We start from the raw sequence: 22,330 nt of genomic DNA, 5'->3' as shown, positions 1-22,330 counted from the left end.
TTGGTCCGAATTGAGGTTTTCGCTATGTCTGAAGGTGTAATCAACATGAAAGGAAAAAAATTGTATAAAAACAAGTGCTATTACACCTTTACGATTATTCTGTACTTTTATATGCAGTATGTGTAACCTCTGCACAGCGTCGGCCCCCCATTATAAAAAAGTTTTTTTGTGTTTTTTTTTTTTTTTTTGATTTTATGCCTTGATAAATGATTCCCACTGAACTCTGCGTTAGCCCTCGCCTTCAGAAAATCCTTGAACCGCCACCGACTATACACGTAGGTAGCATCGTAATATAACCGAAAGTGGAAACAAGTAAGGCAATCACTTCCCCCATAAACTTATTAGAAAAATATATACCTGAATGTTATGCTTTGCACATCTGCAAGCAAAAAAAAAAAAAAAGAAAAAAAAATTACTATTTCACCCAAAAAAACTGCTGTAGTAGTGTGGCATTAGGAGCAGGTACTACTCTTGTTAAAGGGATGGGTCAGTGGGAGAACTTCGTCGTTGTCAATGGGCACTGCTTTTCTTGAACTGTTGTTATTAGTGTATTCTTCCCCCCCTCCATAAAAGTGTTTAGCCCATTGTTTTCAATGACATTGAAAGCACATTAGGCTTAATGTATTAGTTTACAGATAATACAATGGTTGATTTGGTGGTTAATGGCCTTAATATCCAGTAATCAGGGTATGCTACTGTAAAATAGAAAATTTAGCCTTATGGACTAAAAAATGACAATTAAGGTTTATCATTGACAAATGCAAAATACAAATAGAATACCAACTGTATGATACACTAAAGGAAGATAGTGAAGAAGAAAAAATACCTGGGTAATTGTGTAGTCAGGTAGGAAGCTCCCGAAGATTGGCTTTTATGACAGTTATTGTAATTCTATCAGTGAAATCTCTACTGATTGTTTAGGATTGTCCATGCCCTTGAAGAAAGTTCCACAATGGCATTTAATTGGCCATTTTTTTTATTTGTTGTTCCCTACAGGAATTTTGCAAGCAGAGATGAGGGGGTGTATATAATATCATTATATTATATACACCCCCCAAGCAATGATTAGGAGCAATGATTATACCATCTCTTCATACAAGTCTGGAGGCTCCATTTTAATTGGAATGGGTACATTGAAGAACAGTGAGATTAGTGAAGAGAGTTAGAATTAAGTTCTGCAAATTTCAGAATGTTGAAACTAGTTAGCTGAAAGTTGATTTGATTGAGGTGTTTAAGGCATTGAATGGATTAGGTTAGCTAAATGTTGATGCCTTAATTACTCCTCAGACAGCATACACATGTATCCCAAATTCACAAAGGGGGATTGAAGGGTGACACGAATAATTACAGACCAGTTAGTTTAACTTCTGTTCCGGGTAAAATAATTGAGTCACTGATTAAAAATGCATAGCAGGATCATGTAGACAAGGCTGCAGCAATAATTCAGACACAGCATGGGTTTCTTAAGGGAGTCTTGTCAGACAAATTAGATAGGATATTATGATGTGGTTACACAGGAACTGGATGCAAAAAATAATTTTGATATCATATATTTGGATTTCGGGAAAGCTTTTGACACTGTTGTGCATGAAAGACTATTTTTTTTTTTTTTTCTCCGTAGTTGTTGGCGCATAGGCTTCTGTGGCCATAATGCACCTCCCAATGTTTTTGCAGTACATTGATCCAAGCCCGAGGCGGGAATCGAACTCGCAACCTTTGGGTTGCAAGACAGGCACTTTACCCACCCGGCTAGCCCGGTTGGCGAAAGACTGTACAAATTGGAGCAGAATGGTATTAAGGGTAAGTTGCTACAATGGATAAAAGGATGGTTAAGTGGGAGAAGACAGAGGGTGGTAATCAATGGGTGGTACTCTTTGTGGACTAACGTTATTAGTGGAGTTCCACAGGGTTCGGTGTTGGGTCCACTGTTGTTTTGTATATTTATCAATGATATTGATGAAGGTATATATCAGGCTTAATGTCAAAGTTTGCAGATGATACAAAGGTTGGCAGGGTTCTTAATGACAGTAATGGCAGTGTGCTACTGTAACAGGAACTAGATAATTTGGGCAGATGGGCTAAGAAGTGGAAACTGAAGTTTAACCTTGACAAATGCAAAGTACTGCATATGGGTAGAAGTAACCCCCAGAGAAACGTACCAACTGTGTGGTACTACACTTAAGGTGGTAGAAAATGAAAAAGACCTGGGAGTAATTGTGCAGGCAGGTATGAAGTTTTCTGAGCAATACAGACAGGCTGCCAGGCCAGGTCATGGGATTTTGTCAATGATATATAGGAATTTTGCTAGCAAGGAAAAGGAAGTGATTATCCCTCTGTATAAGGCAATGGTCAGGCCATGCCTTGAGTACTGTGTACAGGTCTGGAGGCCTCATTTTAGGAAGGATGTAGATTTACTTGAGCGTGTAGTCTTGAGCGGGCAACAAGATTGGTGAGGGGAATGAAGGGATCCTCTTACCAAGAGAGGCTTAAGTTCTGCAAATTGCAGTGGCTGGAGACTAGGCACTTGCACGGTGATCTGATTGAGGTGTATAAGGCCTTGAATGGGTTGAGCATGCTGAATTCTGATGGGATCCTTCCACTTGTTCTGATTACGAACCTAAGGGGGCAAAATTCAAATTAAGAAAAGACAGATGTAGAATAGATGTGCGGAAATTTGCTTTTAGCCAGCGGGTGGTTAATTGCTGGAACAAACTTCCATCTGTTATTGTGGAAGTTGATAGGTTGAATTAATTTAAGCAAATGGACAGGCATTTGGAGGGAATGGTGTGTTTATTTTATTTTTTTTTTTTTGCCTGATGCATGAGCTCAAACATATGCTTTCTTGATCACATGCCACTACTACTACACATCAGGGGGCATCAATTTAACTTTAGGATGGATGATTGCAGAATAGTTGAGCAGAAACTTGTTTTCAGCTAGAGTAGGCATTTGATTTTGGAACAAACTTCCATCTGGTATTGTGGAAGCAGGTAGTTTCAATAAATTTAAAGAATTGGGCAGTTGACAAATCATTGGAACAGATGGACTAGTGATGTAGGAAGTGGGTCCCCCCCCCTTTGGCTGATGATATATAAGCTTGCTTCCTTGTATCATATGTCACTACTAACACTAACAATGTTACCCCATTCGAGGTAACATTGTTAGTGTTACCTCGATTAGACAGGGTTCGAGCCAGTCACCACCAAATATGGAGGATGTGGAAAGGTGAGGGAATGACCACCGCATATCCCGGAGCAATATGGTCTTAGTTACTAATGCTCCTAAAAATCAAATAAGAAACAAACAACTTAAAAATATGAAGGTGAGTTCCTTTTGCTAATAAGTGTTATGACTCTCTCTGTAGTTAAGAAAATTTTTGCAGTCAACTTTTTTTTTTTGCCCACCTACAAATTCACATAGACTTGGACATTTAACCCCCCCCCCCCAAAAAAAAAAAAAAAAAAACATTTGGGATTCCCTCTGGAGAGGGAAGAATTTCAGTCCTTTACTCTGTCTACAGTGCCGCATCATTAACTACTTCCCTATAAATGAAACCTGGAGAATTATTAATCTGATTGGTAATTGAGCTCTAAACATAGAGAAGTGGCACAGTGGCATCCTGTTGTATGAACTAAGATATTCCATTTTATCTGAAATGTTACAGATTACAGTATGCATATAAATTTCATATGCTAAGTGGTCATCTCTTGATGCTATAAAATACACTTTTTTTTTAAACTTAACACAAGCCCTAGGGTCCTTGAGGTTGTCACAGACATTCTCTCAGATATGCCAGACAAGCTGTACTTGCTACCTGGGAGTCTAAAATGCTGATGGAACTGATATTCGAGTGACACTCAAGTCAAGTGGACCCAATTTCGGCGAAGTCCGGACGGTCTGTGACAGCCAAATCCTCTGCTTGCACCTTCACGATGGTGGGACTGTTAGTAATCCTGGGTATAACCTCCATGCACAAGCACATGGTGGGTGACCACCCAGGTGTGAACCACGTAAGCAGGGGTCGAGGTGTGGCACCCACACCACATGGAGGAATGCCGCCCCTCTATGTTACCAGGCATTACTAGGTGGTAGATGACTCTCATCAACCGGTGAAATACCACACTTTGCTTATTGGAGGCTTGAAGTGGTGGAACCCATGTTTAGTCTCTAGAGCTAAGTTCCGGTCAACCCTTCCCTATCTCTTCCATCATGCAGTATGATTGATGACTTTTGAGGTTATGATGAACGTCGTGGCGAGATCCAATATTTCTTACATTTCGAGGGTACAACTCTAAAACGGTTTTCGCAGGCCGGCCGCTAGTTAGTACACCGGACCGAACCTATTGGTAACTCTCTAGGAGGCTTCCGGATCAGCTAGTGTATAATCTTGCTACCTCTACTCTGCCAGATAGTGACTGGAGGGAGTCCGAGTAGTGTGTATGCGGGGAGCATTGTCGAGGCCACGTTATGTCAAGGATCTGGGTATATTCTTACCACATGTACGCCATATCCAAAAATTTCATTACTTCATACAGCATGTCCCACCCACTTTTTCTTACTATTGAATACACCATGAATTGTCAAACTAATAGAACAATCTCATCTGCGAAAAGATCTAAACCTCCCAAGGATTTCCTAATTCATTTCACAAATATACGTGGTCTCAATTCTAATCTCAACGATGTCCATTTCCACTTGCAGTCTGCCAAACCCCATGTACTTTTTCTGACAGAATCTCAGTTATCGGTTGATTCAACTACTGCTCATCTCAGATGCCCAAATTATTCGCTGTATGATTCCTTTCGCCTCAAAGGTGGTACTTTGTGCATATGTCCGTTCTGATATTCCCTGTCAGAGACTTGGCAATTTGGAATCTCCTCTCTTTGATCTTCTTTGGCTTAAAATCTCTCTGCCTCATTGTGTCAAATTCATGTGTTGTCTCTACCGTTCTCCCAACTACACTAATCACTTGGAGCTCTTTGACTTCCTCTCGTTGCAACTTGACTTTCTCCAGTCCAACTTTCCTAAGTGAGGTAATTTTCCTTGGTGATTTTAATGTTCACATCTCCAGCTGGCTTCCGTTTTCTAGTCACACCGACCCAGCAGGTCGAGATGCTGAGGCTTTTGCAATTACTAATGACCTAGCACAGATTGTTCATTTACCTACAAGAATACCGGACAATCCAAATCATACAGCCAATATGCTTGATCTTTTTCTCACAGACAACCCTTCTAAGTACACGGTCGAAGTGAGAGGTCCTTTAGGCACTTCAGATCACAACTTGGTGATTGTCTCTTCTCCAATGGAACCTTTATCTCATGGCTATTCCCAACCTCGTGTTGTTTGGCATTATAAGAATGCAAAATGGGATGACCTGCGAGACTTCTTTTCTTCCTTTCCTTGGTCGGATTACTGTTTCAAAACTCCTGATGTCAACGTTTGCTCAGATCGTGTCAGTGAAATTATTCTTGCAGGAATGGAATCCTTTATCCCACACTCCACTTTAAAATCTCGTCCTTTATCTAAACCTTGGTTTTCCAATAAATGTGCTAAGGCTGTTCAAGAGAAGAATGTTGCATATCGTAATTGGCTTGTTTCTAATTCTTCAGTTTCATTTTCTGCCTACACCAAAGCTCGCAACAATTGTAAAGCAGTTATTAATCAGTCCAAACTAGAGTTTGAACAGGCTAAGAGTAGAAAACTTGCTTCTTGCCCTAATGGTAGCCGAGCATTCTGGTCTCTTGCCAAAGCTATTGGCCGCAACTTTTGCCCATCTCTGCTTCCACCTCTGTCCAAACCAGATGGTTCTGTTGTCACTTCAGCCAAGGATAAAGCTGACCTGCTAGCATCCCATTTTTCTTCCAGCTCATGTATTAATGAACTTGGTAAAACACCTCCCACCATTCCCAACACGGTCCATTCAATGCCTCCTGTGGTCTTCCGTCAAAAGGATATCAGAAGGATTTTGATGAATCTTGATGCTAAGAAAGCTCCAGGCCCTGATGGTATTTCTCCACTTGTTCTCAAAATCTGTGCTCCTGAACTTAATCCTATTCTTTGCCGCCTTTTTTCACTTTCTTATTCCAAAGGTGTTTTTCCTTCTGCTTGGAAATTTGCTCATATCCAGCCAGTTCCTAAAAAGGGTGACAAATCCCTCCCATCCAATTATCGTCCCATTGCAATTACTTCTACCCTTTCTAAAGTAATGGAGAAATCAATTAACCGCCAACTCTTAAACTACCTAGAAACCTTCCGTCTGATCAACGATCGCCAGTATGGATTCCGTCAGTGTCGATCCACTGGTGATATTCTGGCTTATGTTACCCATTTATGGACTACTTCAATGGAAAGGTTCGGTGAAACACAAGTAGTTGCTCTTGACATCTCAAAGGCTTTCGATCGTGTTTGGCATAAAGGTCTTCTAAACAAGCTCCCATCTTATGGTTTGCCAACTGTTTTTAGTAATTGGTTATCTAGTTTTCTCTCTGATCGCTCACTGAGGGTGATGGTAGATGGCTCTCTCTCTTCTAACTTCTCCACTAATGCCGGTGTCCCCCAAGGTTCAGTTCTTTCCCCCACTCTTTTCCTCTTGTATATTAATGACCTTCTTCCATTGACTGGAAATCCTATCCATAGTTTTGCTGATGATAGCACATTGCATTCAACCTTCCATTTTGAGAAACCTTGCCCTGCTCAATCAGCTTCAACTTCTCGAAATTCTGCTACCAATTCCTTAAATGCCGATCTTCAGGTAATTCTCCAGTGGGGCCAAAGACAACTTAGTTGATTTCAACCCTTCTAAAACTCAGTCTTGCCTTATATCTCGCAAAAAGGATTCTTCTGCTCCTATGCTTATCTTTAGTGACACTCCAATTTCTAGGCAAAAGGATATATCTCTTTTGGGGATTTCCCTGACTTCTAATCTCTCTTGGCACAAGCACATTACAAATATTGCTTCCTCTGCATCTAAAAAACTTGGTTTTCTCTTTCGCTCTCGGCGTTACTTTTCTTCCAAACAGCTGCTCACTCTGTATAAATCGCAAATCCGCCCTGCCATGGAATATTGTTCCCACATCTGGGGTGGTGCCCCCAAAACATCTCTCAGGCTTCTTGATTCCATTCAGAAGAGGGCAGTTAGGTTAATTAATGATTCATCTCTAACAGAGTCTCTCCACTCGCTTTCTCATAGACGTAATGTTTCTGCTGCATGCCTCTTCTACAGATATTTCCATGGGCACTGTTCTTCTGAATTGGCTTCTATAATTCCCGCTCTCTCTTTCAAAACAGTCCGAACACGTGCCGCCACCAGCCAACATCCATTTACTGTCCAACTTCAAACCCACAGAACCAACTTTTCATCTTCCTCATTTATTCATTCAACTGCCGTTTTCTGGAACAACCTTCCTTCATACGTATTTCCTGAAAATTACAATCTACAGAAGTTCAAGTCCAATGTCAACAAATATCTTCTTTCGTCTTCTCAACCTCCAACCCAAGCACGGCACTAAGTACTATAGGTTCTAATACCTCTCGTGTTTGGGGTTCTCATAAAAAAAAAAAAAAAAAGCCCCGATCTTATCCCAAATGACTGTTACAAATTGGAGCAGTGTAGCAGTAGACATGGGTTACTAGTATGCATAAAGGGATGGTTACTAATGGCCACAGCACTTCTTGGACTAATGTTATTAATGGAGACCCTCAGGTGCTGGGGGCATCCATTAATCTGAAAGGGCATCCTTTATCTGAGTGCAGGGCAGCATCTGAGGTGCTGCCCTCAGACGACGATATAAATATATTGTCTATTTGCAGATGATATTAATTTTGGTTGCTTAATGACGGATCCTAATTTCTCAGCAAGTTAAGCAGTTACCCTTTTTTGCATGCAGACCCAAGTTTGAATCACAGCCTAAAATACTCTTCAGGAGTGAGAGTACAGTAGCACATGCTCTAAGACCACAGTTTAAGCTCATGTGACTGTTATATGCAATTAATGATTATGTAGTAGTGGCAAATGATGCAAGAAAGCAAAGTTAAGTAACATTAAGTAAACTAAATGTTGATGGCATAATTACTCCTGCTCAGACAGCATGCACTTTAGGGTGCATAAATTTAAACTTTGGAAGGATGGTTGCATATTCATGTTATATTCTTGATTTATTGTAAAATCATTTCATCAGTGGTCAGGCTGGAATCTAAAGAAGGATCAAGACGTCTTTATATTCCAGCAAGACCTAGGAAAAATTAGATAGATTGGGATGAAAAATGTGAATTGAGGTTTTGCATTGAAAAATGCAAAGTACTGCATATGTGCAGGAATAGTTCCAGAATAACATATACAAGTTACATGGCATCGGACAGTGAAAGAAACATACAAGTTATTGTATAGTATGACATTTTCTGAGCAGTGTGGACATTCTGCTAGGACAGCTCATGGGGTCTGTCAGTGATATAGAGGAATTTTGTCAGGCACAGATGTGAAAGTGATTAAACCATTGTATTTAACCCCAGGGGTTCACATGTGGTGAGTATGGACTTGGCACATCCAGTATCCTGAGCTGGATATCATCATTCTTTTTTTTGCCGATTCCCTTCTCTCTCCCTCACTCTCTCAGGGTAATTCAGAGTTATTTATAATAATAATTATTATATGATAGTGATTAGGCTGCATACAGATCATAGGTAGGATAGTTTTTTTTTTTTTTTTTTTTTTTTTTTGTTCATGCTGGATTGGCTTGCTTACTTGCATCATTTTCCACCACTTAAACTGAACTGAATAAACAGTCGAAAATAATTAGTCAAGAAAGAATGAATTGGTAATTAAAAAGGGGGGCCGATGAAACGTTTTAAGACACTCCAACCCCTTCCCTTTATTTTATTACAAAAAGGAACACACAGTCAGTTATACATGCAAGTAAATGTAAGTTAAGTTACAAATTATATTATAATTGTATTTTTTTATATATTTATTATTTAAAAATTGCATTTTTGGATTTTACAAATTGCCTCCTATTTTGTGAATGGCAAAACCCTTCATTGTTTTGCCATTCACAAAGATACTTTGGCTTCTAACTCAGTGATTGGTGGATACAACTTTGATTGTCGATCAATTCGACCCTGGAAATATTGTGCAAGGATCAGGGGGTAGAATATTTTTCAGCCTGATCTGTCCTTGTTCACAGGAGAGACTGCTTCTACAGGGATGGGATACACTTAAATAGAAAGGAGGCAAGAATATATGCTGATATCGAGGCCGTGTTAAGTGGGTCGAAAAACTACTAGTTGGGGGGGGGATACGAGGACTAATAGATTAACAGTAGCCACTGGCAGAGGTGAATGTGATTCTTGCACTGCTTCGATTGGAATGAGCAGCAGCCTGGAAAACATGATACAGGGTGTTTCGGAGACTAATGGGAGTCATTGTGGTACAAGTAAACACATGGGTTGTGTTAGAGTATCTAAGAATAGGAACAGGTGCATGTATATTTGCGTATACGCCAATGCTATGAGTTTGGTAAATAAATTTGATGTGTTAGGATATCAGAGATTTGGTGTCATACAGATATAAGAAATGCAGAATTGGAATTTGGGTAGTACAATGTGTACAGGAAGAATAGACAGGATAGGAAGGTAGGAGAGGTTATGCTATTAGTTAAAAAACACAAAATCCAAGGAAGTCCAGCCAATCGACATAGCTGGACAATGCGGTGTCAACTCAGTTAGGTGTGGCATAAGCATTGGGAGATCAAAATGAGTAGGAGTGGGTTATAGGCTTAATGACTCTGAGTATGATAAGAAACTGTACAGGGAAATAGAGTGGGCCAGTAAATCAGAGTATTATAATGGGGAATTTTAATTTCCGTGATATTGACTTGAATTTATGGGTTGGTCACTCGCACACAAGTAAGACTTTTGTGTATTTATAGGATGACATGTTTTCTACATCAGCATGTTTGGGAGGCAATTAGAGGGAGTAATATTCTTGATTTGATTTATAGTGAATCTTCAGATAAAATAACCACTACGTGGCAGTGATCACAGTATGCAGAAGTGGGATTTACTGAAAGAGGAAACTACCATCAGGGGTAAAGGGAAGGGTTTTTGCTTTCATAAAGGTGACTACGGTGGTCTGAGACAGTATTTAAATTCTATACGGTGGGACCAACTGATGATGTTACCGACAGCAAATTCAAAATGGGAGGCATTCAAAGAATTTATCTTGGAAGCTACTAGGCTTTACATACCAACTAAGAAATATTGTTTAGAGTTTAGTCCTAAATGGATGTCAGATGAACTAATTAGACATATGGCAGAGAATAAAAATGCATGGGATACATATAAATTAATGGGTGACATGGAAGCCTGTGATATAAGCTGGTCTGTAACCAAGTCACAAAGGAGATTAGGCAGGCAAAGATAGATTATGAGAACTCTTTGACAAAGTATGTAAAATAAAACAGAAAAGAGTTCTTTACCTATGTAAACTCTAGAAGGAAAGGGATGAATTAGATTGGTCCACTGGATATTAATGGTTCAACTGTTGATGATCCTGCTCAGGTGGCTAACAAATTGAGTATTTTGCATCTACATTCACACATGAGGAGTTATTCAGGGAGGGGAATGCCAGAGGTGAATTAAACTCTGGCAGTGAGCTAGACGATTTTGTAATAACTGAGAAGAAAGTGGAGGAGAAATTGTTGAAGATAAACACAAGAAAGGCACCTTGGGTGGATGGGATCTATCCAGTTATATTAAAGGAGGCAGCAAAGGAAGTAAGCAAACCCTTACCCATAATTATGAGAGCTTCCTTGGACTCAGGGGAAGTACCCATGGACTGGAGATGTGCAAATGTGACCCCAATTCACAAAGGAGGATCAAAGGGCAACGCAAGTAATTATAGGCCTGTTAGTTAACTTCTGTTCCAGGAATATTAATGGGGGCATGGTTAAAAAAGAATTGCAGGATAATCTAGACAAGACTTCAGTTATAGCTGGTCACCCCATGGTTTTGTTAAGGGAAAGTCTTGCCTGACCATTTTGATTGGATACTATGATGTGGTCACCAAGGAAATGGATGCAAGGAACAACTTTGATATCATATTTTTGGAGCTTAGAAAGGCTTTCGATACTGTTGCACATGGAAGACTGATGCACAAATTGGAGCAGTATGGGATTGGAGGCAAATTGCTGTTATGGAGAAAGGGATGGTTGAGTGGGAGAAGACAGAGTGGTAATCAATGGACACTGCTCATCATGGACTAATGTTATTAGTGGAGTCCCTCAGAGTTCAGTGTTGGGTCCATTGTTTTCTGTATTTATAAATTAGCATTAGTAGACGTATATGATGCAAGAAAGCAAGCTTATGCAGCATCAGCCAGAGAGAAAAAAAACAAAACCTTCCACTTCACCCCCTCCATTTATTCGAAATACCTGTCCAGCTGAGCCTTAAATTTATTTAAGCTATCAACTTCCACAACAAATGTTGGAAGTCTGTTCCACCAACCAACTACTCGCTGGCTAAAGGCAAATTTCCGCACATCTATCTTACATCTGTCCTTTCTCAATTTGAATTTATGCCCTCTCAGGTGATTATTCTGAGCAAGAGGTGGAATCCCATCAGCATTTAGCATGCTCAAACCATTCAAGGCTTTATACACCTCAGTGCCTAGTCTCCAGACACTAATTTACAAAACTTAAGCCTTTCTTCGTAAGAGCAACCCTTTGTTCCATTCACTAACCTTGTTGCCCTTCTCTTTACTTGTTCCAGCAACTCTACATCTTTCTTGAAATGAGGCCTCCAGACCTGTATACAGTACTCTAGGTGTGGCCTGACCATTGCCTTATACAAGGGAATAATCACCTTATCCCTGCTAGAAAAATTAGCATTAGTAGAGGCATTTGATGCAAGAAAGCAAGCTTATGCAGCATCAGCCAAAAAAAAAAAATAAATAAATAAAAAATAACCACTTCCACTTCACCCCTCTGTTCGTTCGAAATACCTGTCCAGCTGAACCTTAAACTTATTTAGGCTATCAACTTCCACGACAAGGGATGGAAGTCTGCTCCACCAACCAACCACCCGCTGGCTAAAGGCAAATTTCCTCACATCTATCCTACCTCTGTCTTTCCTCAATTTGAATTTGTCCTCTCAGGTGATTATTCTGAACAAGAGGAAGAATCCCATCAGCATTGATCATGCTCACACTATTCAAGGCTTTATACACCTCTATCAGATCACCTCACTGTTGCCTAGTCTCCAGACACTGTAATTTGCAAAACTTAAGCCTTTCTTCGTAAGAGCTCCCCTTTGTTCCATTCACCAATCTTGTTGCCCTACTCTGTACCCGTTCGAGCATCTCTACATCCTTCTTGAAATGAGTCCTCCCGACCTGTATGCAGTACTCTAGGTGTGGCCTGACCATTGCCTTATACAAGGGAATAATCACCTCCTTATCCCTGCTAGAAAAATTCCTATATATCATTGACAATACACCATGAGCTACTCTTGCATCCCGTCTACACTGCTCAGAAAACTTCATATCTGCCTGCACAACCACCCACAGGTCCCTTTCATTCTCTACCACTGTCAGTGTAGTACCACAGAGTTGATATGTTGCTCTAGGGTTGCTGTTTCCCATATGTAGTACTTTACATTTGCCAATGTTAAACGTCATTTGCCACCTCTCAGCTCATCTGCTCAACCTTTCCAGATCCTGTTGCAGTAGCTTAGTGTCCTTGACAACCCTGCCAACCTTCGTATCGTCTGCAAACTTGGACATTAAGCTTGATATACCATTTATAAATACAGAAAACAATAATGGACCCAATACTGAACCCTGAGGGACTCTATTAATAACATTAGTCCATGATGAGCAATGTCCAATTTGAGAAGTTTAAGCTGTTTGTGCAATACAACTTTTCTCAAACTGGAAAGTGGAAATCAATGTGTATCATAAGCAAAACTGTGGATAGGATTTCCAGTCAATGGAAGATGGTCATTAATGTACAAGAGCAAAAGATTGGGAAAAATAACTGAAGGTCAGAGAGAAAACTGGATGCCCAACACAATAAAAAGCCTTTGAAATTTCAAGAGCAACTACTAGAGTTTCAACAAACTTTTCCATTGAATTTGTCTATAGATGGGTAACATATGAGAGAATCACCAGTGGATTTACACTCTGACTGAATCAATGCCTTATATAATAATCCCATTATATAAGGCTTATGTTAGACCATACTTTGAATACTGTGTTCAAGTATGGAGACCGCACCTAAAGAAAGACATTGAGCTTCTTGAAAGGGTGCAAAAACGGGTAACTCGCCTGGTGAGATCGGCAAAAGGGCGTCCTTATGAAGAAAGACTTTGAATATGTGAGTTGCAGAGTTTGGAAACTAGACACCTTAGAGGAGATTTGATTGAGATGTTTAAGGCTCTGAGAGGCATCAGTAAAATGAATGAGGAAGAAATTTTCAAGATTATAAATGATGCTAGAACTAGGGGACATAAATTCAAGTTACGGGGGGAAATGTTTAGATTGGACTGCAGGAAGTTTTATTTTAGCCAGCGAGTTATAAATTACTGGAATAAGTTGCCTTCATGGGTGGTAGAGGCTGACAGTTTGGGGAAATTCAAAGGTCATCTGGATAGTACTTTCGGGTAAGGGAAGCGATAGGATGATTGGTTTAATTTTCTTTTTTTTTTTTTTATTAATTATTATTATTTATTTATTTATTTTATGATTTTTTTTTGTTTTTTGTTTTTATCATTGTTTTGTTTGGATTTTTTTTTTTGGCTGGTGCAGCATAAGCCATAGGCTTTCTTGCACCATGCGGCCATTACTAATACTAATGCTGGCAATTGTTGATCAGTTGGAAGGTTTCTAGATAGTTTTAGTTGGTGGTTAAATGTCTAGTTTCCTTTAGAAAGAGAAGTAAATTAGATGGGAGGGATTTGTCACCATTTATAGGAACTACAGTCGGTCCTCGTATAACACGTGTTTGCATTACACGAATTCGATCATACACGATTTATAAATAGGGGAACGTTATCTTATATAACACGAACCGAATTCGCTTATGCACGATTCGCCTTTGTGTTTACAAGAAATGGCAGTCGAACGGGGAATCACCCCAACCGAACGCAACACGATAGGAATGAAGACGATTCTGAAAATGTATTTACGTGTTTTATATCAGTGAAGGGGAAACACATTTCACCATAATAACGTAAAAACCAACACAATTCCAGCTATCGATATAATCGCAAATGCAATTAGATGGAGTTTACTACCAGTTTATAACAGGTTCTACTAGCAGAAACGCAACTGGAAATTGTTTTTATTGTTTTATGGTAGTAACCTCCAAAAATGTGCTTTAGTAAAATGCGAGGTGTTAATTTATAGTGTATCTCGGCCTTTATGGTGTTCTTTATTCAGTTGCTATACGTGCGCAGCTTTGTTTATGTGTATCAAGCGTGCCTCCTCGTTTTTTATTTGTGCTTTATTCCATAAAAATTAGTAAAATACTTAAAAGGTGTGAAAAGGAAGCGTCCTGGCTTAAGACACTGCAGATTCAGAGAGAAAAAAAAAAAAAGCAATAACGATAAACAGAGGCGGACTGGGTCAAAAATTCTTACCCGGGAAAATTTATAGTGGCCTCATACTATGGTTTATGGCCAAAATCACACCGGCCTCCGGCCCACCGTGGTTTCCCCCGTAAGGCTTATGGCCAGTCCGCTTCTGTCAATAGAGAAAAAATATGAAATTGTGAAACGCTTTGAGCGAAATGAAAGACCATGTGATATTGCACGTGCTACAGACCTAAATGAGGCAACGCCGAGAATTACAAAGAATGCAGAGAAAATAAAAACAACTTTCATAGCGGAAACAACTCAAAGTGTAATTAAAATCCATTAGATTAAGACACAAAGAATTGGAAGAGATGGTACGGCTGTCATCTCTTTGGATAGAAAATCAAACAAAAAGCAAGTTTGCTTACGATAGAAGCAAAAACATTAGCAATATTTTATTACGACTTACGTATTATAATTTATACTTACGTATTATAAAATACGTAAGTATTTTATTACGATTATTTTATTTAACATAATAAATTTTTTACGAATAAAATACGTATTTTATTCGTAAAAAATACTTTTTTAGTATTAAAAAATACTAAAAATACTTTATTATAATATAATATTATTTTTATTATGTATTTTAATTGTTATAAAATACGTAAGTATTTTATAACGATTAAAATTACCCGATTATTTATTGTGTTTGGTAATGTTTTGGTTCCAAATGTGTTCAATCTTGGGTGGTCGGCACCTAACCCTACTTTTCCCATAGGGCCTGTTGTTTATATTGCACGATTTTGCATTGCACGAGGATTTCTAGGAATGCAACTATCGTGCTATACGAGAACAGACTGTATCTGGATATGAGCAAATTTCCAAGTAGGAGAAACGCCTTTGGAATAAGAAAGAGACAATACAGAACAGGAACACAGGTTTTGGAAAAAAATATATATATATCATGAGGACCTGCAGCTTCCGTATCATTGAGATCCTTCAAAATCCTGATATTCTTTTGACGGAAGACCACATTCATTGCCTTACAGAAGGCAATGAATGGAGCATACTGGGGTGGTTTACCAAGGTAATGAATACACAAGTTGGAAAAAAAATAGGATGCTAGCAGGTCAGCTTTATCCTTAGCTGAAGTGGCAATAGAACCATCTGGTTTTGACAGATGTGGTAACAGAGATGGGCAAAAGTTGTAACCAATAGATTTAACAAGAGACCAGAATGCTCGGCTACCATATAGACAAGAATCAAGTATTCTACTCTTAGCCAGTTTGAAATCTAGTTTGGACTGATTAATAACTGCTTTACAAAAGTTGCATACTTCGGTGTGGGCAGAATATTTGCTTGTTTCCAAATTTGTAGATTTTGCATTCTTGTAATGCCAAACAACACAAATATTTGAATGGCCATGAAAGAAAAGCTCCATTGGAGAAGAGACAGTCACCTAGTTGTGATCCTTGTCTTTTGAAGGGTTGTTTGTATGAAAAAGGTCAAGTGTATTGCTGTGTGGTTAGGATTATCTGCTATTCTGGTAGGTAAATGAATGAGCTGTGCAAGGTCATTAGTAATTGCAAAGGTCACAGCATCTAGACTGGCTGGGTCTGTGCACTAGAAAACAGAAGCTGCCTGGAGTTGAGTATTAAAATCACCAAGGAAAATTACCTCACTGTTAGGAAAGTTAGGCTGGAGAAAGTCAATTTCCAAAGAGAGGAATTCATATGTCAAGCTTTTCCCAACTGGCCACCTGGGCTGCCGCCCATCTGCCAATATTTCATAATTGTTTTATTTGTTACATATTTATGGTCAAATAACTCTAACAAAGCAACAATTACAAAGTCTAACTTGACTTATGACTAAAAATTAAAAGAAAGCACAACCTTTAGCCTCGCGGCGGAGACGGCATCTCCGCCCCCACCACGAGTTTCCGTCCCCACCACGAGGAGGTAGGTTGCCCTATCTAGTAAAACATTGTCTGATACCTCTCAGACTAAATAATAAATACAAATTGATCTTTCAAAATTTTAATTATACATTGATCATACAAAATTAATCATAAATTCAAATACATATTCACACCAGTCTGGTCCCTGCAGACCCCAACACAGACGCTACTGTGACCGACGACCCCCAGTCACCGCCGGGAGAAGTCTTTTAACAATTACTGGAAGAAGAGATACCCTCACATGATACCCACTAATCTTGTTCTGTGCGTCTCTTTAAGGTATCAACAGCCTTTAGATATTCTGGACACATTCGATTATTAGCATCATGATCAGAAGGCACCTTCCTCCGCCAGCAATTTACACATTTTGGAGCCTCTGCTCTTTGTGTACAAGACATGTATGTCCACCCCCAGCACAGTGACTGCAGAACTCGCCCTCGTCACAGTACCGGGCCACATGGCCATACGCCATACATTTATAACATTGTGTTGGGGTCCACAACTCCCGAACACGGTGCGAACTCCAATTTAAAAATACCCTAGAATATTTCAACAAGTATCTTCGTATGCGTGGGGAAACCTCCACCACTACATTATGTCCTGAGGAATTCCTTGCTTTATTCTTAGCTAGTATTCTTATTTCAGAGAGAACCTGGTCTTTATTGACAAATACATCCTTCAGGTTCCTCTCCCATAATTCATTATTAAAGGACTCTCGATCCACATCTGAACTAACATCAAAAATAACTAGTCTTGGAAGTCGCCGGAGGGGCCTTTCTACCTCCATTCCAAGCTTTTGCACCTCCGTGCACTCTTCAATCTTTTTAACATCAAGTTCAGAAGCAGTCTCGATCATAACCCTTTTATTTCGTATGGGCCGAACAGATACCACCTTGACATTAGTTAAAACCGGTGCAACTCGTGCCATTAACTCCGTCTTTACTTGGTCACTAGTACTAAACTTGTCGGCTTTAGCCTTCACAATAACCATTTTATTCTTGGATTTAATCTCACTCGCACTAACCGCCTCTGCATATGATCTTGGATCAGGGACTTGTTCTGCTTTTTCTCTTTGCTCCATCAAGGTACTCAACTTGGTCTTGAGCTGTACATTTTTTACAGTCAATGACTGCACACACTTCGCCATCTTGTCCCAATATCCCATAACAACATTCAAATCATGTCCACTTGGCTTATTCAAAGCTGACACGAAAAGCCTTAACTTGGTTCTATAAAACTCCAATTCCTTTAAGGTAATAGGTTCTAAGTTACACTGTATCTGTTTCGAAGACTTCTTCTCCGTAACTGTACGTATCTTTGAACTTTTCCCCTTCGAAATCCTTTTTTCCACAGGTGGTCTACTCGAAACCTCTCCTGATTCCTATTCACTCGAAGACTCAGTCTCCCTCTGTTGACCTTACTGAAGACTCTGCCGAAGATTCTTCTCCTGACTCCTCCACCGGAGGATCAGGGATCTTCCTTCTAGTTTTTGGCATATCTCACAAAATTTAGATTACCCGAAATTTCAAAAAGAACCAGTCCAAAATAGGCTCTATCTGCCAGCTGAGGGGCAATCACCTCAGCTGCCCAGCCCAGACCACTAGGAGGAAGAGCCTCTTCAAAATAATTTATTACACAGGGATCAAACAAAATTAGCCGCACTATCACTGACAAATCAAGTCACAATGATAAAGTTCTGACCAACTGTTCAATAAATCATTTGGCACCTGGGAGAGAGAGGAAGTCAAAGGTTCCAAGTGATGAGTGGAGTTGGGAGAACTATAGAGGCAACAGCTGAATTTGACAAAATGTGGTAGTGAAATTTTAAGCCAGAGAAGAGGATATTCGAAATTACCATGTGTCTCACGGACAATATCAGAACGGACATATACCTAAGTACCACCTTTGAAGCGAAAGCAATTGTACACAATACTTTGGACAACTGAGATATGCACTGATTGAATCAACCAATAACTGAGATTCTGTTAGAAAATGTATTAGGGTTTGGCAGACTGTAAGAAGAAATTGTCATCATTGAGATTAGAACTGAGACCACGTATATTTGTGAAATGAACAAGAAACTGTTTCGGAGGTTTAGATCTTTTTTGCATTTAAGTTTGCTCTATTAGTTTGACAATTCATGGTGTATTCATTAGAAAGAAAATGCAGTGGGGGGGGGGGGGGGTTCATGCTGTATGAAGTAAAGAAATTTTTGGATATTGCATACACGTGATAAGAATATTAGTATTAGCAATGGCATGTGGTGTAAGGAAGCCTATGGCTAATGCTGCACCAGCCAAAAAATAATAAGAAAATAACAAAAATAAATAAAATAAAATAATAACAGAAAAGTAAGTAGACAACCTATTTCTCTCCTTCAGTAGGTAATTAAATTATCCAACTGACCTTTGAATTTCCCTTAACTGTCAGTCTCTACCACCCATGTCGATAACTTATTCCAGTAATTTATAACTTGCCGGCTAAAATAAAACTTACTACAATCCAATCTAAACATCTTACCCCATAACTTTAAATTATGGCCCCTTGTTCTAGAATCATAACCGTGAAAATTTCATTCTTATTCATTTTGCTTATGCCTCTCAGAGCCTTAAACACCTCAATATTCGAAGTCTTTCCTCATATAGAAGCCCTTTTACCAATCTCACCTGGCAAGTTATCCATCTTATGATCCTTGTAAGAAGCACAATGTCTTTCTTTAGGTCTGGTCTCCATACTTGAACACAGTATTCCAAGTGTGGTCTAACAAGAACCTTATATAAGATATTATGACATCCTTATCTCTACTCGCAATTGTTCGATAAATCATCGATGGGCCATAATGGGCCTTCCTTGCAACTAGTCTACAGTGGTCGGAGAACTTATGTCTTACCATGTTGTAACACCAAAGTACCTTTCCTCCACTATCGGTCGACTTTAGTTGAACTCTGGCAAGTGTATAAGTTAATTTGGGATTACTATTCCTCAGGTGCAATACCTTACACTTTGCTGGATTAAAGCATAGCTTCCATTTTTCGGACCATTCCTGAAGTCTATCTAGGTCACTCTGAAGAAGCTTGGCATTGATCATTAATTACTCTACCAATCTTTATCAACTGCAAATTTAGACATGCCCTCTATCCCTTCATTGATGTTCATTTATGAAAATCAAAAACAACAGTGGTCCTAATACTGATCCTTGGTGAACACCACTTCTTACGTTCACCCAATCTGAGGAATAACCATTTATCACAACCCTGTGCCTCCTCCCCTGAAGCCATCCAGCTTAAATAACCACCCGTATGGGACTGAGTCAAATTCTTTGCTGAAATCCAAATAATGTCGAAATTATTCCCTAAGTCCAACTCTTGAGTGACCCTATCAAAATAGCTAACCAGATTAGTTATAAACATTTTCCTTTTACAAAATCATGCTGAGTATCCTTCAGAATTCCATTTCTATCTCAAGGTTCCTGAATTCTATCCTTGATCATTGTCTCCATGATTTTCCGAACTACTGAAGTCAGGCTAACCAGCCATTAATTTCCCACTTAATCTTAGAACTGCCTTTATGTATTGGAGATATGTTGTCACTTTTCCAATCCAATTGAATCACTTGTGAGTCCAGTGATGCTCTCATAATTAGCCTCAATGGTTCAATGCACTCACTTGCTGCCCCCCCTGAAGATAAGTAGTAGTAGTAGTGGCATGTATTAGTATTAGTAATGGCCGCATGGTGCAAGAAAGCCTATGGCTTATGCTGCACCAGCCAAAAAAAAAAAAAAAAAAAACGATAAAAAAATAATAAAAAATAAATAAATAAAATTTAAAAAAATAAATAAATAACTAAATTTGTGATGCAAGAAAGCAAGTAAGCTTATGCAGCATCAGCCAAAAAAAAAAAAAAAGTCGCACCATTCCCTCCAAATGCCTGTCCAGTTCCTCTTCAAATTTATTTAACCTATCAACTTCCACAACGACGGATGGAAATTTGTTCCAGCAATTAAACACCCGCTGGCTAAAGGCAAATTTCCGCACATCTATTCTACATCTGTCTTTTCTTAATTTGAATTTATGCCCTCTTAGGTTCGTAATCTGAACAAGTGGAAGGATCCTATCAGAATTCAGCGTGCTCAATCCATTCAAGGCCTTATACACCTCAATCAGATCACCGCGCAGGTGCCTAGTCTCCAGCCACTGCAATTTGCAGAACTTAAGCCTCTCTTGGTAAGAGGATCCCTTCATTCTCCTCACCAATCTTGTTGCCCTTCTCTGTACACGCTCAAGCAAATCTACATCCTTCCTAAAATGAGGCCTCCAGACCTGTACGCAGTACTCAGGGCGTGGCCTGACCATAGACTTATACAGAGGGATAATCACCACCTTTTCCCTGCTAGCAAAATTCTTATATATCATTGACAAAACCCCATGACCTGCCTTGGCAGCCTGTCTGCATTGCTCAGAAAACTTCATATCTGACTGCACAATTACTCCCAGTCTTTTTGATTTTCTACCACCTTAAGTGTAGTACCACACAGTTGGTACATTTCTCTGGTGTTACGTCTACCCATATGCAGTACTTTGCATTTGTCAAGTAGCCACTTCTTAGCCCATCTGCCCAAATTATCTAGATCCTGTTGCAGTAGCACACTGCCATTACTGTCATTAACAACCCTGCCAACCGTTGTATCATCTTCAAACTTCGACATTAAGCCTGATATACCTTCATCAATATCATTGATAAATATACAAAACAACAGAGGACCAACACCGAACCCTGTGGGACTCCACTAATAACATTAGTCCACGAAGAGCAGTACCCATTAATTACCACCCTCTGTCTTCTCCCACTCAACCATACCCTTAATACCATTCTGCTCCAATTTGTACAATAGTCTTCCATGCGCAACATTGTCGAAAGCTTTCCTGAAATCCAAATATATGATATCAAAATTATTTTTTTGCATCCACTTCCTTTGTAACCACATCATAATATCCTATCAAATTTGTCAGACAAGACTTTCCCTTAACAAAACCATGCTGTGTCTGAATTATTGCTTCAGTCTTGTCTAGATGATCCTGCATTGCATCTTTAACCAGTGACTCCATTATTTTACCCAGAACAGAAATTAAACTAACTGGTCTGTAATTACTCACATCACCCTTCGATCCCCCTTTGTGAATTGGGGATACATTTGCACATTTCCAGTCCATGGGAACCTCCCCAGAATCCAAGGATGCTCTCATAATTATGGCTAAGGGTTTACTTAGTTGCTTTGCTGACTCCTTTAATATAACTGGATATATCCCATCCACCCCAGGTGCCTTTCTTATGTTTAACTTCAACAAAGGCGTCTCCGTGGCCAGGTGGGAAGGAGCAACAGTGCGTAGCACACGCTTCTTGATTAGACCGGGGTTCGAGCCCGTCACCACCAAATACGGAGGATGCGGGAAGGTCAGGGAATGACCACCGCATATCCCGGAGCAATATGGCCTTAGTTGCTAATGCTCCTAAAAAAAACCAAATAACAAATAACTTCAACAATTTCTCCTCCACTTTGCTCTAAGTTATTACAAAATCATTAAGCACCCTGCTACAATTTGATAACCCTCCATTTTTAAACCTTAACTCCTCATGTGTGAATGTAGATGCAAAATACTCATTCAGTTTGTTTGTATCTGAGCAGGATCATCAACAGTCGAACCATCGATATCAAGTGAACCAATCAGATTCATCCCCTTCCTTTTAGAGTGATTATAAACCATCACCCCAAAGCCTTACTGTCCTGTTGGCTCAAGTTTTTTCAT

At 39.4% G+C, this 22,330-nt stretch overlaps 1 protein-coding gene across 4 annotated transcripts in view; it reads left to right on the top strand.

Moving 5' to 3' along the window:
- The window catches only part of LOC150075706 (CCR4-NOT transcription complex subunit 4-like), a 494,519-nt gene that overhangs the window by 310 nt on the left and 471,879 nt on the right, over positions 1-22,330 (top strand). The gene's annotated exons all lie outside the window — the stretch shown is intronic.

This window comes from Mastigoproctus giganteus, chromosome 14 (genome assembly GCF_048544385.1).
Source record: "Mastigoproctus giganteus isolate SK-2022 chromosome 14, ASM4854438v1, whole genome shotgun sequence".
NCBI lineage: Eukaryota > Metazoa > Arthropoda > Arachnida > Uropygi > Thelyphonidae > Mastigoproctus > Mastigoproctus giganteus.
The sequence above is the reverse complement of the archived record's forward strand: the minus strand, read 5'-3'. Positions and strand labels throughout refer to the sequence as shown.